We start from the raw sequence: 17,951 nt of genomic DNA, 5'->3' as shown, positions 1-17,951 counted from the left end.
GGGATTTGATCGAGGTATTTAAAATTTTGAGAGGGATAGATAGAGTTGACGTGAATAGGCTGTTTCCATTGAGAATAGGGGAGATTCAAACGAGAGGACATGATTTGAGAGTTAGGGGGCAAAAGTTTAAGGGAAACACGAGGGGGTATTTCTTTACTCAGAGAGTGATAGCTGTGTGGAATGAGCTTCCTGTAGAAGTACTAGAGTCCAGTTCAGTTGTGTCATTTAAGGTAAAATTGGATAGGTATATGGACAGGAAAGGAGTGGAGGGTTATGGGCTGAGTGCGGGTAGGTGGGACTAGGTGAGATTAATAGTTCGGCACGGACTAGGAGGGCCGGAATGGCCTGTTTCCGTGCTGTGATTGTTATATGGTTATATGGTGATGATGCTGCCCCTCCATATTGTCTTCTGTTTGGATAGTGCAGTCATTTTCTGTGCAGTTCTTGCCAGGATTTCTGGTCTTGATCCTTCATCACTGATGATTGCCCCCCCAGGTATTTGAACTGCTGCACTATTTCAAGCTTCTGACCATGGACTGAGATGTCTGTTGTGATGGCACCATTGGCATTTGCCATGAGCTTGGTTTTCTCTGCACTTATTTCCATTCCAAACTTTGTGGAGGCTCTGTCAAGATGGCTGACCAGGTAGGCCAGTTTGTCCTCTTTTCCTGCAAGCCTATCAATGTCGTCAGCAAGTCTTAGGTTTGTGATGTTCCTCCCTCCGATGCTGACTGTGCCCATATGATCTTCAAGGGCAACACTCATGATCTGTTCCAGGGAGACGTTGAAGAGAGTGGGGGAGAGGAGGCAGCCCTGACGGACTCCTACAGAGGTATGGAACCACTCCCCGATGGTGCCCTGAGCGAGTACTGCACTGGTTACCTTGGCGTAAAGCTGATGGATTGTATGAATCAGCTTCTGCCCCATGTTGAATTTCTCCATGGTGGCCCATAAGGCAACATGCCAGACTCTGTCAAGCGCCTTCTTGAAGCCTATGAAGACGTGGTAGAACTCTCCCTGGTGCTGAAGGTGTTTCTCACAGAGGGTGCGAAGGTTGAAAATCTGCTCAGTGGTGCTTCTGTCCTTACAGAAGCCAGCTTGTTCCTCGACAATGATGTCTTCTACCTGAGGTCTCAGTCTGTTCAAGATGATTCTGAGCATTACCTTGCTCACATGGCTGATCAAACTGTTGGTACGGTAATTCTGGTAAAGTTGGAGATTGCCTTTCTTGGGTAGCACAATGATCAGCGACTGAGTCCAAGGCGTTGGCCATTCACCTGTCTGCCAGATCTTATTGCAGATGGTGGTAGGCATGTCTATCGTGGCCTCTCCTCCATGCTTCAGCAGTTCAGCAGGGATGTTGTCAACTCCTGCTGACTTCCTGCACTTCAGTGATCATATTGCAGCTTCAACTTCTTCACGCATGATTGGATAGTCATCCTCATTGGAAGATTCCTGAACATTCAGCACACTTAGATCCCCTTGCTGTGGGAGTTGTACAGTTCTGAACAGTACTCTGTCCACCTTTCCATTATTTCCTTTTCTTCTATGAGACTTTTGCCATATCCCCAGTGGTCAACCTGACCAGATTGACTACATCCTGGTTCAAAGACGGCACAAATCTGGTGTGATCAGACTGAAGACCAGAACATTCCCAAGAGCGGACGTGGGCAGTGACCATGACTTTGTCATGATGAACATCAGAGTGCGCTTGAGGAGAATCAACAAGCCAAAAAACAGCTGGCTGAGATTCGACCTTGAAAAACTGAAAGACCCCGCATCTCTGAAGAATTTCAGGCAGCAAATGGGGGGATGTTTGCACCAATACTCCTCCTTGATGAAGACCTGGAGACCACCACAAATAACTTTAACACAGCGATGACGGAAACAGCAAGCAAGATTCTGTGGGAAAGCCATCACAAGTCTAAACCATGGGTCACTAACAAGATACTGGACATGTGTGACACAAGAAGGAAATTAAAGAAAGATAAAAACACAGCAGAGGGAAGAACAGAATACTGGGAAATCAACAAAGCTATCAGGAGGGAAATGAAGGAAGCGTAGCAAAGATGGATAGCCAGACAAGGTGCGGACATTGAAGACAGCCTTGCCAACAACAACTCAAAGAAGGCATTCCAACTGGTGAAAGATCTTACCAAGGAAATACAAGCCAAAGTGAACACCATCCAAGGCAAAAATGGCAAAGATCTCACAGAAAATTTGAGTAATATTGTAGATATATTTCTTGATTAAGCATTCTTTGTTGTTTTCATAATGAATTTATTAAATTTCTGTGCATCCCATCAGTGTCACGGATGGGAAAAAGAAGGTGATGAATGGATTGAGATGCAGGGCAAAGACTCGGAAAATTGTCTATAAAGTACAAAATAACAGAAGTGTCTGCTTTGGTATTGGTTAAGAAGAGAAGGAATTAATTAAAGTGCTGTAAAAGTACGTGAATGCCATACATCCTTACACCACCGTGTCATAAGTGCGTGCCTCACTAAAGTAAAATTCAGGTTTACATGCATCTCATGGGCTCTTGTTTTTCTTCTGGTTAGTTTTACATTTTGGAGTTATGAAACATAACATTGTGTTACCTTCAAAAGTTTTGCTGCAACTTTGAGGAACAGTAGTTTACTGTTCTGAAGACTGTTCCCTCACTGTAATGCATTTATAAACATGTCTCCAAGCAGATCTGAGCAAACCCAATGATGTAACTGTGGCCTTTCTTAACACCGATGGTAGTTCTACTCTTTATTTAAGTGACCTGCAAAGCTCCTCTGTTGTAAATCCCTTCAAAGGTAAACAGACGGGAGATTAAAGCACCTGAATTAATTCATTAATATCACTCATCGATGCAAAGTGGATACCTGAACAAATCAGGAATTAGTCTGAGCTGGGAGCAGCTGTGGCCCTTTCCCTCTTAATAATGCTCCAATCCCACACCTTTCCACACTTGCACTTGTTCCCCACTGCTTTCTGATCTCTTGATCCAGTCTCTTCCTATCAATGTAACATTCAGGATGTCATCAGCAGAAAATGTGGAAACTGCTCCCAGACTGAGCAATAAATACAGACTGTTGAAGATAATTTACCCGGCACAGCATTAGACAACCTTACACCCAGCAGTGTGGGTCTACTTGGTGTGATTTACCAAGACATGGATCCCAAACACAAACACCACCATACATATCATATACAGTCTCTCAAACCATTACCCATACAAAGATAACTTGCCCCACATGGGCTCCACACACTCACATAATATCATCCTTATTGTCACTCTAAAGTCACACACACACCCATATACAAAACCTACTCCCCATTCCCACCATCAGTGTCACGGATGGGAAAAAGAAGGTGATGAATGGATTGAGAGGTAGGGCAAAGACTTGGAAAATTGTCTATGAAGTACAAAATAACAGAAGTGTCTGCTTTGGTAGAGCATTGGTTGAGAAGAGGAGGAATTTCTTTAGCCAGAAGTAGGTGGATTTCATTGCCACAAACAGTTGTTGAAGCCAAGTCATTGGGTACATTGAAAATGGAGGTTGATAGGTTCTTGATTAGTAAGGGTGTCAAAAGTCACAGGGAGAAGGCAGGAGAATGGGGTTGAGAGAGATAATAAATCAGCCATGATGAAATGGCAGAACATACTCAATGGGCCAAATGACCTAATTCTGCCCCAATGTTCAAAGTTCAAATTAGATTTATTATCTGAGTACATATATGTCACCATTAAAACCCTGAGATTCATTTTCTTGTGGGCATACTCAAACTATTAATAAAATAATAACCATAATGGAGCCAATGAAAGACTGCACAAAATTGGCCATTCAGCCAGTATGCTAAAGACAGCAAACTATGCAAATACAGAAAGAAAGAAATAATAAATATCTCTATAGTTTCATGGTCCTCAAGAAAGATGTTATTCTACCTTTAGTCCACTTTCAATCAACTGCAAGGTGTTATCAGCAGTGTTCCCTACTCACCAATATCCAGCCCACAAAAGGGGACAACAGGGACTGCAGGTGTTTGAATCTGTAACAACACACAACCTGCTGGAGGAAATCAGTGGGTCAAGCAGCATCTGTGGGGGAAGAGGAATTGCTGATGTAGTTTTAATGCAATTTTTTGACCTGAAACTATGAGAACACACATAAAGTGCTGAAGGAACTCGGCAGATCAGGCAGCATCTATGGAAATGAAAAGATAGTTGAAGTTTCGGGCCAAAATGTTGACTGGTTATTCCCATCCATAGATGCTGCCTGACCTGCTGAGCTCTTCCTGCATGTTGTGTATATTGCTGTAGATTTCCAGCAACTGCTGTACCTCTTGTGTCAAGGATTCCACATGTCAGAACGGGGATGAGGATGGGAATTAAAATGTTTGGACACTGGGAATTTCTGTTTTAGGTAGAGGGAATTTTTTTTCCTCTCACAGATGCTGCTGAGTTCCTCCAGCAGTTTGTTTGTTATTCTCTGTCATTCCACCATGGAAATACATTTCCAATCCTTTCATCATTGCTGGTTCTAAATCCTGGAATTCCCTTCCCGACTGTACTGCGGCAGCACCTTCACCAAAAAGACTTAGTGGTTGAGGTCTCTCTAGATCATTTCAAAGTTCAAGGTAAATATCTTAGCAAAGCACATATATGCCACCATGTCACTTCCTGGCAGGCATTCAAAGTAGAATAGAGAAATACAACAGAATCGGTGAAAACTTACACACAAACACTGACAAGCAACCATGTCCAAAAGAAGACAAACTGTGCAATACTTAAAAAAAATAGCAACAACAACAATAATAAATAGATAGATAGATAGATAGATAGATAGATAGATAAATAGTACTGAAAAATTGAGTTGTAGAGTCCTTGAAAGAGAGTCCATAGATTGTGTTCAGTTCAGTGCTGTGTGAGTGAAGTTATTCACACTGGCTCAGGAGCCTGATGTGGCTGTAGGGTAATAATTGTTCCTGAACCTGGCGGTGTGGGACCTCAACTGACTGTATCTTCATCCTGTAGCAGAGAGAAGAGGGCATGGTCTGGATGCTGGGGGTCTTTGATAATGGATGCTGCTTTCTTGTGGCAGTGTTCCTTGCAGCTGAGTTCAATGGAGCGGTGAGTTTTTCCTGTGATGGACTGGGGTGTATCCACCAGTTTTTGTAGCTGTTTTTGCATTTTGAGATGGGAGATGAATGTGCTGAGTAGAGGCCTGAAGGGCTGAATGGTCTCCTCTCTCCCCTTGCCCAAGCAGAACACTGTTTTTTCATTGGCATCCCCGTTGTCCTTAGACACACTTCACACAGCGAGCTCACAAAAGCTTATCTTGAGCAGAGGGCAGCCTCCCAACACAGTTTAAATCAAAATCACTTCACCATGGCAACAATACCTCAGAGTGCTGTGGGCCCAGTGTCTGCCAATTAACATTTCTGTGGGGAGACATTAGTTGGTGTTGGTGGGGCTAGAAGGGCCTGAGACAGTTGGGCCTTCTGTATTTAAAAATTGATTCTCTTTAGGTAGATTCCTGTAGGCACAGTAAATCAGATTATCTGTTCAAGTGATAATTAGCTGAGTCGTTTTTTTTGTCAGCTTTTCCTCTGATGATTCAAGCTTCTTATTTCACCTCTCCCAAGTGCCAAGTTAGAATTTTAGTCAGAGAGTCGTATAGAACAGAATCAGGCTGTCAGCCCATCATGGCAAAGTCATAGTCAGGTTTATTGGTATGGTATGGAGGGGGGGGCTGGGGGCCACTGCACAGGATTAAAATAAGCTGCAGAAAGTTGTAAACTCAGTCAGCTCCATCATGGGCACTAGCCTCCACAGTATCCAGGACATCTTCAAAGGGCAATGTCTCGAACAGGCCATGTCCATCATTAAGGACTCCCAGTACCCAGAACATGCCATTTTCTCATTGCTACCATTAGGGAGAGGGTACAGGAGCCTGAAGGCACACGCTCAATGATTCAGAAACACCTTCTTCCCCTCTGCCATCCGATTTCTGAATGGACATTGAGTCAGAATCAGAATCAGGTTTACTATCACTGGCATGTGTCGAGAAATTTGTTAACAGCAGCAGTTCAATGCTACACCTGACAATATAGAAAGAAAAATAAATAACTAAATAAATCAATTACACTATATATATGTATGTTGAATATATTAAAATAGTGCAAAAACAGAAATAATATATATTAAAAAAGTGAGGTAGTGTTGATGGTTCAATGTCCATTCAGAAATTGGATAGCAGAGGGGAAGAAGCTGTTCCTGAATCATTGAGTGTGAGACTTCAGGTTCTGTACCTCTTTCCTGGCAGTAACAATGAGAAGAGGGCATAACCTGGGTGATGGGGATCCTTGGTAATAGATGCTGCTTATCTGAGGTACCGCTCCTTGAAAGTGTCTGGGTACTACAGAGTCTAGTACCAAAGATGGAGCTGACTAATTTTACAGCTTTCTGTAGCTTATTTCTGTCCTGTGCAATAGCCCCCCTCCCCACCCCGTACCAAACAGTGATGCAGCCCGTCAGAATGTCTTACTGATATTGAATGCAAGGTTATTGCTGCAGCACCTCTCAAGTAGCTGGGATATCTCGCTCCTGTATGTTCTCTCATCTCCATCTGAGATTCTACAAATGATAGTTGTGTCATCAGCAAATTTATAGATGGTATTTGAGCTACACCTAGCCACACAGTCATGGGTGTAGAGAGAGTAGGGCAGTGGGCTAAGCACGCACCCCTGATGTACGGCAGTGTGGATTGCCACTGAGGAGGAAATATTATCACCCGTCTCCAACATTGTGGTCTTCCAGTTAGGAAGTCAAGGGTCCAATTGCAGAAGGAGGTACAGAGGCCCAGGTTCTGCAACTAATCAATCAGGACTGTGGGAATGATAGTGATAAATGCTGAGCTATAGTCAACAAACAGCATCTGGACATAGGTGTTTGAATTGTCCAGGTGATCCAAGGCTGTATGAAGAGCCATTGAGATTGCATCTTCCATAGACCTGTTGTGGCATTAGACAAATTGCAGTGGGTCCAGGTCCTTGCTGAGAACACATGAAAACTACTTCACTACTTTTTCCCCATTTTGCACTACCAATTTAATTTAACTTTTATAAGTATATCTGTATATACTTACTGTAATTTACAGTTTTTATTATTATGCATTGTAATGTACTGCAATAAATTTTATGACATATGCCGATGATATTGAACCTGATTCTGATTACTGTCATCAGGTACACCCGGGTGCAGCATCACAGGCACATGCAGTAACACAGGGCAGCACAGGAGTGTAACGGTGATCTTAATGCTTTACCATGCCAGCTGTAAGATTGAGGTTCACTCTCTGGAAGGAGTTTGCATGTTTCCCCAACAATCACACCTGTTTCCTCAACACCACCTCTTTGCTCAAGAAAGCAATCTCCTGATGAGACTGAGGTGAGTGAAGCTCACTTTCCCCACCCAACCACCCATTTTAACCAGTTTTTACAGGAGCACCATCGAGGGTCCTAACCAGCTTCATTATAGTCTAATATGGAAATTGTGAGGACTGCTGAGAGGAGCATCGGACTCTTTCCTCCACCCATCAGAGATATTTATCAGGAGCGCTGAGTACGTAGGACCCTTAGCATTGTCAAAGATCCCTCCCATTCGTCCAACAATCACTTTGATCCCCTACCATCAGTCAGGAGGTACCATAGCATTAAGACAACAACTGTTAGGAAACAGTATCTTCCACCAGGCCATGAGATTACTGAACTCATTTGTGGGCAGGTTTGCTAGAACTGTTGGGAGTGGTTTAAACTAATACAGCAGGGGGATGGGAACCAGTGTGATAGAGCTGAGGATGAGCCAGAAGGTTTACAAGTAGATGAATGCAAGGAAGGACAAGACAAGGATTGGGTACAAATGCAGACAATGCAAAATGTTAAATTGAACCACAGAGGCAATATTCAAAAGGGCAAAGAATGGAGGACTGAAGATACTGTATTTAAATACACGTAGTTTTCAGAATAAGGTGGATGAACTTGTGACACAATTAGAGATTGGTTGGTATGACATTGTAGGCATTCCTGAGTCGTGCCTGAAAGAAGGTCATAGTTGGGAGCTTAACATCGAAGGATATACATTGTATCGAAAGCACAGGCAGGAAGGCAAAGGTGGTGGTGTGGCTCTGTTGGCAAAAGATGCAACTACACCTTTAGAAAGAGGTGACATAGGGTCGGAGAATGTCAAATCTTTGTGGGTGGAGTGAAGAAACTGCAAAGGTAAAAAAACATTATGGGAATCATATATAGGCCATGAGATTGCAAATGGAGCTGAAAAAAGGCGTGTAATGAGGATAATGACACATTTGTAATGGGGGACATCAACATGCAAGGGGAATGGGAAAATTATGCTGGTGTCTGATCGCAAGAGAGGGAACTAGTTAAATGCTTACAAGCTGGCATTTTGGAGCAGCTTGTGCTTGAGGCTACTCAGGGAAAGGCTATCTTAGGTTGGACGTTGTGTAATAATCCAGATCTTATTAGGGAGCTTAACGTAAAGAAACCTTTGGGAGACAGTGATTATAATATGATTGAATTCATACTGCAGTTTGAGAGGGAGAAGCATAAGTCACATGTATCAGCATCGCAATGGAATAAAGGGCATTACAGAGGCATGAGAGAGGAGCTTGCCCAGGTGGATTGAAGTGTGATACTGGCAAAGATGACAGAGAGCAGAGGCGGCTGAAGTATGTGGGAATAGTTCACAAGCCACAGAATAGATGTGTCCCACAGAAGAAGTTCTCAAATGGCAGAGGTAGGCAGCCGTGGCTGACAAAGGAAGTTAACGACTGCAAAAAAGCCAAGAAAGGGGAATATAATGTAGCAAAAGTGAGAGGGAATTTGGATGATTGGGAAAATCCAACAAAAGGCAACTAAAAAGACAGAAGATGAACTATGAGGGTAAACTAGCCAATAATATAAAGCAGAATACAAAGTTTTTTCAGATACATAAAGAATAAAATAATAGTCTGCCCATTTATTTCTTTCGTCCACCAAAGTGCACAACCATACACTTTCCAACATGGTATTTCATTTGCCACTTCTTTGCCCATTCCCCTAAACTATCTAAGTCTCTCTGCAGGCTCTCTGTTTCCTCAACACTACCCGTTCCTCCACTATCTTCGTATCATCAGCAGGTGAGAGGCACGTGACAAGATAGGCCAAAGCCAGCATGGTTTCCTGAAAGGAAAATCCTGCCTGACTAACCTACTGCAATTCTTTGAGGAAATTACAAGCAGGGTAGATAAAGGAGATACAGTAGATGTGGTGTACTTGGATTTTCAGAAGGCCTTTGACAAGGTGCCGCACACGAGGCTGCTTAGCAAGATAAGAGCCTAATTACAGGGAAGTTACTAGCTTGGGTGAAGCATTGGCTGATCTGCAGAAAACAGAGAGTGGGAATAAAGGGATCCTATTCTGGCTGGCTGCCGGTTACCAGTTGAGTTCCACAGGGGTCGGTGTTGGGACCACTGCTTTTTATGATGCCTGTCAATAATTTGGACTATGGGATTAATGGATTTATGGATAAATTTGCAGATGATACAAAGATAGGAGGAGAAGTGGGTAGTGTTGAGGAAACAGAGAGCCTGCAGAGAGACTTAGATAGTTTAGGGGAATGGGCAAAGTGGCAAATGAAATACAAAGTTGGAAAGTGTATGGTTGAGCACTTTGGTGGAAGAAATAAACAGGCAGACTACTATTTAGATGGGGAGAGAATTCAAAATGCAGAGATGCAAAGGGACTTAGGAGTCCTTGTGCAGGATACCCTAAAGGTTAATCTCCAGGCTGAGTCAGTTGTGAATGTAATGTTGGCATTCATTTCTAGAGGTATAGAATATAAGAGCAGGGATGTGATGTTGAGGCTCTATAAGGCACTCGTGAGACCACACTTGGAGAATCGTGTGTAGTTTTGGGCTCCTTATTTTAGAAAGGATATACTGACATTGGAGAGGGTTCAGAGAAGTTTCACGAGAATGATTCCAGGAATGAAAGGGTTATTGTATGAGGAACATCTGGCAGCTCTTGGGCTGTATTCCCTAGAGTTCAGGAGAATGAGGGGGGATCTCATAGAAACATTCTGAATGTTAAAGGGCCAGAACAGATTTTATATGGCAAAGTTATTTCCCATGGTAGGGGAGTCTAGGACAAGAGGGCATGACTTCAGGATTGAAGGACGTCCATTTAGAACAGAAATGCAGAGAAATTACTTTAATCAGAAGGTGGTAAATCTGTGGAAATTGTTGCCATGAGCGGCTGTGGAGGTCAAGTCATTGGGTATAGTTAACGCAGAGATAGATAGGTTCTTGATTAGCCAGGCCATCAAAGGGTATGGGGAGAAGGCAGGGGAGTGAGAATAACTGGGAGAATTGGATCAGCCTATGATTGAATGGTGGAGCAGACTCGATGGGCCAAATGGCCTAGTTCTGCTCCTATATCTTATGGTCTTATGGCTTTCTGGTCTTATGAAGCTTTGTGAGACACTGGCTAGGCAGCATTTGGAATATTGTCAACAGTTTTGGACCCCATATCTCGGAAAGGATGTGTTGTCATTGGAGAGAATCCAGGCAAGCTTCAGGAGGATGATTCCAGGAATGAAGGGGTTAACATATGAGAAGCATTTAGCGGCTTTGGGCCTGTGCTCATTGGAAGTTAGAAGGATGCGGGGGCATCTCAGTGAAACCTACCGAATGTCGAAAGGACTAGATAATATGGATGTGGAAAGGATGTTTCCAGTGTCCAGAACTAGAGGGCAGAGCCTCAGAATTGAGGGGCGACCTTTTAGAACAGAGGTAAGGGAGAATTTTTTTAGCCAGAGAGTAGCGAATCTGTGGAAAGGTCTGCCACAGACTGCGGTGGAGGCCAAAACCATGGGTAAATTTAAAGTGATAATTGTTAGTTTCCCGATCGTTCAGGACATCAAAGGAGATGGTGAGAAGGCAGGTGCATGGGGTTGAGGGGTTCCGGGATCAGCCAATGTCTGATGGCCAACTGGCCTAGTTCTGTTGATATGTCCTATGGTCGCTGATGGTCTCCTGTTTACTTTTAGCTTGTGTATAAATGCACCTTATTATTTGTCAATTTATTTGTGTTAATATTACTTTATGCGTTGTGCGTGTGAGTTATATATACTGTGTTGTGCACCTTGGTCTTGAGGAACATTGTTTCATTTATCTGCATTTCTGTGTCCGGTTGAATGACAATAAACTTTAACTTGATTTTGACAATTAAATCTAAGCTTCTTCACAAGGAAAACAAATTAAACATAAATAATACATTTTTTTGCAAATGAAAATGCAATTAGAACAAAAAAATCTGACATGCAGCAGCATCACAGGAACTTATCATCAGATAAACGGAATTCACAAGAAATCATAAATTATACACAATTTTTACAAGAAAGAACAGAAATAGATCAAGCAAAAAGTTAATTGTTTCAGAAAAATGGTTGAGGAGAAGTAGCTGTCCTTGAATCTGGTTATTCAGAATCACATCCACTGATTTATCAAATGTACATCAGTATATACAGTGAAATGAATCGTTTGTATTAACATAAAGCAGTACAGGCTTTTCAGCCTACAATGTTGTGCCAACCTTTTTAACCTATTCCGAGATCAATCGAATCCTTCCTTCCACAAAGCCCTCCTTTGTTCTATCATCCATGTGCCTATCTAGGAGTTTCTTACGTGTCCCTAATGTATCTGCTTCTACTGCCAACCTGGCAGAGCACTCTACACACCTACCACTCTCTCTGTAAAAAAACACATCTGAAGAATTACTTTCCTCAATCACCTGAAAACTATGCTCCCTATAATTGCTAATTATGGTATTAGACATTTCTGCCCTGGGAAAAATTCTTGCACCATCCACTCAATTGATGCCTCGTATCATCTTGTACTCTTCTATCAAGTCACTCCTCATCTTCCTTTGCTCCGCAGAGAAAAGACAAAGCTCGCTCAATCGTTCTTCATGAGACAACCTGAGGATGTGATGGGGGCTGCCCCCAAGTGTCACCACACATTCCCACACCAACATATATGCCCACAATGTTTGCAGGACACACATGTTACATCAACAGCAGAACAACAGTAACAAAACAGTAGAACAAGCCTCTTAACTCACTCCTACCTACCCACCCGTGCACACATACACAGTCCTCTAAACCTCAGACAGGCAGTCTTTGGTCGCCAGACTTCAATAGACTTGGACTTGTAGACATTGCTCCTTCAACTTCCCCAGCGACTCACAGAGACTCGTAGGCCCAGGCTTCAGCCGTCAGGCCTCGACTCCTGGAATTACTTATATAGTGGCAGCACAGTAGTATAGTGGTTAGTGCAATGCTTTACAGTGCGCTAGCTGTAAGATCAGGCTTCAATTCCCACTGTGGTCTGTAAGGAGATTGTACGTTCTCATCGAGTGGGTTGAGAGCAAACGGTGTTGGCACTGGAAGCGCTGTCAAGCATAATCCACACTGATTTGATTTGACACAAACAATATATTTCACTGTATGTGTCAATGTAAATACATTGGACCCACAACACCAGGTTCAGGAACAATTATTACCCCTCAACCATCAGATTCTTAAACCAGTGGGGATAATTTCACTCAACTTCATTCACCTTATCACTAAACCGTTCCCACAACCAATGAACTCACTTTCATGGACTCTTCATCTCATGTTCTCAACACTTACTGATTATTTATTCTTCTTCTTCTTCTTATGATTATTGTTATTATTATTTCTTCTTGTATTTTCACAGTTTGTTTATCTTTTGCACCCTGGTTGTAGGTCTGTTCTCCTCGGTGCAGTCATTCATTGATTCTATTGTGTTTCTTGTATTACAGTGAACTTCTGCGAGAAGACAAATCTCAGGATTGTATATGGTGACATATATGTACTTTGATAATAAATTTACTTTGAACTGCTGTCACATTCTTGCACATCGCACCACTGTAACACTCCTGTGCACATCATACACTGTTACACTCTCAGTTACACTCTGACTGCACCAGCCTACTGTGGGTGGATGGTTTCATTGCCTGACGGTGTAATGAATGGCAACTGCTGATAGTAATGTAATACATGGCCATTCAATTCACTTCCCTGTTTGATTCCAGATATTTTAACAAACAATCAATTAGTTTTTATTATGGGAAAGATTCCAAGAGTAATTGCCTCATTAGTATTGTGGAGACACTTGTTAAGCACTGAAATATGGGAGATTAGAAGAACCCTGCTCCTAAAATCATCATCTATCCCCAATTAAAATGATTCATGAAAGCTTTGCGGAGAACTAATGATCAGCTTACCAGCATATTATGGATTCTCGTATCACTTGCCCACTTTAAATTACACATTTGTTTGAGACGTGGAGATAAAATGATTCTAGCATATAATTTATAATTGGCCACCTTGTTAACTTCAAGTGGTCATACTGAGACATCTCAGTGAGCAGGGTGTGGTGTGTATCTGCTCCACCCTCTCAATCACTCCCAGGACAGGGACAGTTACATACAGAATGAAGCTCCCTCTACACTGTCCCATCACACACTCCCAGGACAGGGACAGTTAGATACAGAGTGAAGCTCCCTCTACACTGTCCCATCACACACTCCCAGGACAGGGACAGTTAGATACAGAGTGAAGCTCCCTCTACACTGTCCCATCACACACTCCCAGGGCAGGGACAGTTAGATACAGAGTGAAGCTCCCTCTACACTGTCCCATCACACACTCCCAGGACAGGGACAGTTAGATACAGAGTGAAGCTCCCTCTACACTGTCCCATCACACACTCCCAGGACAGGGACAGTTACATACAGAGTGAAGCTCCCTCTACACTGTCCCATCACACACTCCCAGGACAGGGACAGTTACATATAGAATGAAGCTCCCTCTACACTGTCCCATCACACACTCCCAGGGCAGGGACAGTTAGATACAGAGTGAAGCTCCCTCTACACTGTCCCATCACACACTCCCAGGCCATGGACAGTCAGATACAGAGTGAAGCTCCCTCTACACTGTCCCATCACACACTCCCAGGACAGGGACAGTTAGATACAGAGTGAAACTCCCTCTACACTGTCCCATCACACACTCCCAGGACAGGGACAGTTACATATAGAATGAAGCTCCCTCTACACTGTCCCATCACACACTCCCAGGCCATGGACAGTCAGATACAGAGTGAAGCTCCCTCTACACTGTCCCATCACACACTCCCAGGCCATGGACAGTTAGATACAGAGTGAAGCTCCCTCTACGCTGTCCCATCCCACACTCCCAGGGCAGGGACAGTTAGATACAGAGTGAAGCTCCCTCTACACTGTCCCATCACACACTCCCAGGGCAGGGACAGTCAGACACAGAGTGAAGCTCCCTCTACACTGTCCCAACACACACTTCCAGGTGAGGCGGGTCCCCACTGGAAGTCCCTTTACGAGGGGGTTCTTCCCATGCACCTGGGGGATCTCGGCTGGAGGGTGCTGCATAGAGCGGTGCCCTGCAATAAGTTTTTTAGTTTGTACATGGATCTCTCACCTGCATGCCACTTCTGCGGGCTGGAGGAGACCGTGTACCACATGTCCATGGAGTGTGCGAGGCTGCAGCCTCTTTTTGCATATTTGCGTGGGCTGCTTCTCGCCTTCTGGCTGCATTTTAGCCCCACCCTATTTATATATGGTCATCCAGTTAGATACAGAGTGAAGCTCCCTCTACACTGTCCCATCACACATTCCCAGGACATGTCAGGTCTCTGTGGCTGAAGATCCACAAGGATCAATTGGAAGACCCTTTCCCAGCTCCTGGTAGTTCATTAGCAGATGAATACATTGCCATATTAGTCGAGACCATTTGTGTTCTGGACTTTGAATCTCTAGCTATAATTCTACCTTTGGAGTCCAGGTCATTGGATCTATTTAAAGTGGACGTCGATAGCTTATTGACTAGTGGGAGCATCAAAAGTTATAGGGTGTAAGGCAGGAGAATGGGGTTGAGAGGGAAAATAAATCAGCCATGATGGAATAGCGGAACAGAATCAATGGGACAGTAGGCCTAACTCTGCTTCTGTGTCTTATGGTCTTATCATCTGTCACCCCTCCCCCCCTCCCCCCCCCCACCCCACCCCGCTGTGGGTTTCCTCGGGGTGCTCCAGCTTTGTCCAACAGACCAAAGACGTACTGGTTAGTAAACTAATTGGGCATTGTAAATTGTCCTGTGATTAGTTTGAGAGAGGGGGCCTGTTCCATGCTGTATGTTTAAATAAAATTAAATTAAAATTAGATTATCAGAAGTGAATGAAGCTAGAGGACTTAGATTTAGTAAGAGGTTTAGAGGAGATCTGAGGGAGATCTGCAGAGAGTGATGAGTATCTGGAACATACTGCTGGAGGGATTGGCAGAAATCAAGACACTGACAGCAGTTAAGATGGCAGGCACAGAGGACAAAGTCCAACAACCTCCATGATCAAGGAGTCTGCTCAGTCCCCGAGGACATCAAAGTCTGAGGGTTGAAGACCGATTCTGTGAGTCTGGATGTCAAGACCCAAAATTTGAAGCATCTGGATCGGTGTGTCCAAGAGTCAGAAGCCCAAAGTCTGTGAGTCTGGGCCAGGGTTCTGGAGTTGGAGACTCAATGGATTTTGATGCAAATAATGCAATTCACTGTATGTTTTCAAGGTTGCTCAAGATTCAATATTGTTTAATGTCATTTCCTGTACACAAGTGTAAAGGAGAATGAAATAATTGTTACTCCAGATCCGATGCAGCACAAAATACAAAATAATAATAATAATAATAATAATAATAATAATAATAACAAAGAAACACAATAATGATAAATATATAAGATAGCTTATATAAATAGATTGATTGGAAGTCCATAAACTGACATTAGACACAGGAGTGTCCGTACATTAGGTGACTTTGAGAAGAAATGGTAAAGTGGAGGTTGTAATGGGGATGTAGAGGGTGGGTTAGTAGGGTGGAGATGTTGATCAGCCTTACTGCTTGGGGAAAGTAAGTGTTTTCGAGTCTGGTGGTGTTGGTGTGAATGCTACGTAGCCTCCTCCCTGATGGGAGTGGGACAGACAGTCCATGAGCAGGATGGGTGGGATCTTTCATGATGTTACTGGCCCCTTTCTGTATATATGTACTTGATGGTAGGTAGGCTGGTTCTGGTGATACGATGGGCAGTTTTCACTACCTGTTTTAGAGGCTTCCTCTCCACCACAGAGCAGTTATAGTACCATGAAATGATACAGCATGTTAGGATGCTCTCCACTGTGCATGTTTTGATATACTATACATATGACAGATAAAGCTAATTTTAAAAAACAGGACAAAAAGCAGATTTAAGCAAATAAGGATGGATAAGCACTGAAAGCAAAAAATGGCCGAGCTAAACAATAAAATGAGCATTTGACAGAAAGGCAGATAGATGCAAAGATAGAAAAACAGCGAGGCAGATGAGAGACATATAAATCATGAGAAAATGTGGGAGAAAGCTGCATAGAGATATGTTTGATTGATAGATGTTACTACGCACTGAAGCTGATGTCTTCATCAGTTGATAGATTGTGATCAAACTACATGGTTTATACTTTATGAAAGCAAAAGATACACATTTCCATCAAGTTTTTTGCAAATTTTGAACATGTTGTATATATCCAATGACGGGCTTTTGAAATTTAACCAGCAGCACTGTTGACACTCCCCCCCACCCCCCCCCCGCCCCCTGATTTAGCCTCGTGCATTAGATTCAGAATCGGGTTTGCTTTCAATGATGTATGTCATGAAATGTGTTACTTGCAGTAGCAGTACAATGCAACACATAAAAATACTATAAACTATAATAAGAAATATACACTCAGTGGCCACTTTATTAGGTACACCTGTACACACACTTGTTAATGCAAACACACAATCTTCAAATACATAAAACCATATAAACGTGGTCAAGAGGTTCAGTTGTTGTTCAGACCAAATATCAGAATGGGGAAGAAATGCGATCTACGTGACTTTGACTGTGGAATGATGGTTTGTGCCAGATGGGGTGTTGAGAAACTGAAGATCTCCCGGAATTTTCCTGCACAAGGGTGTCTGGAGCTGGGTTCCCAACCGTTTTTGTGCTATGGGCCAATACCATTAAGCAAGGGGTCCATCGATCCCATCTTAGGAACCCTTGCCCTAGAGTTTACACAGAATGGTGCAAAAAACAAAATACATTCTCTGAGCGGCAGTTCCCAGAGGGAAATGGCCTGATTCAAGCTGATAGGAAGGCAACAGTAACTCAGAGGACCATGTATTACAGCACTGGGGTGAAGGAAAGCATCTCTGAATGCACAACATGCCAAATCTCGAAGTGGATCGCTACCCTGAACATACAGTCAGAGGTTCCTAATAAAGTGGCCATTGAGTGGATGTTCTCTGTTCTATCCATCATAAGGAGTGGATTTATTGCCACTGATGTGCTGGGGTTCAGAGATTCAGGAGCAGTTCTGTTTTTGGGATGTTCAGGGAGATGTTTGATCTTGGTAGTGACCGTCTAAGATAGCACAGTCTCACAGAACCCTGAGAAAAATCTTTACGCCCAGTAACCAGTGATGCATTCCCTTATACAAACTCATAACTCAACCAGAAACATAACTCTTCTGGTAATGTCTACTTGGAAATAATTCTTCTGCACTGACCAAAACAAGTTAATCAATGTACTTACAATTTAGTAATGGTTTGCAAATCCAGGAAGTCTGGGATGGAATTGGTCTCTGTCATGCTGCAGTCATTGAGAATGTCCCCAGGGCTTATGGAATGAGATTACATGTGAGTGAGATTTAATGACACAAAACACGTTTTAAGTCTATTCTATCAATTATTGTATTAAAATGTGTTTTAACTTGGTT

This window comes from Hemitrygon akajei, chromosome 5, assembly GCF_048418815.1.
Source record: "Hemitrygon akajei chromosome 5, sHemAka1.3, whole genome shotgun sequence".
Lineage (NCBI taxonomy): Eukaryota > Metazoa > Chordata > Chondrichthyes > Myliobatiformes > Dasyatidae > Hemitrygon > Hemitrygon akajei.
This window is presented reverse-complemented; position numbering follows the sequence as displayed.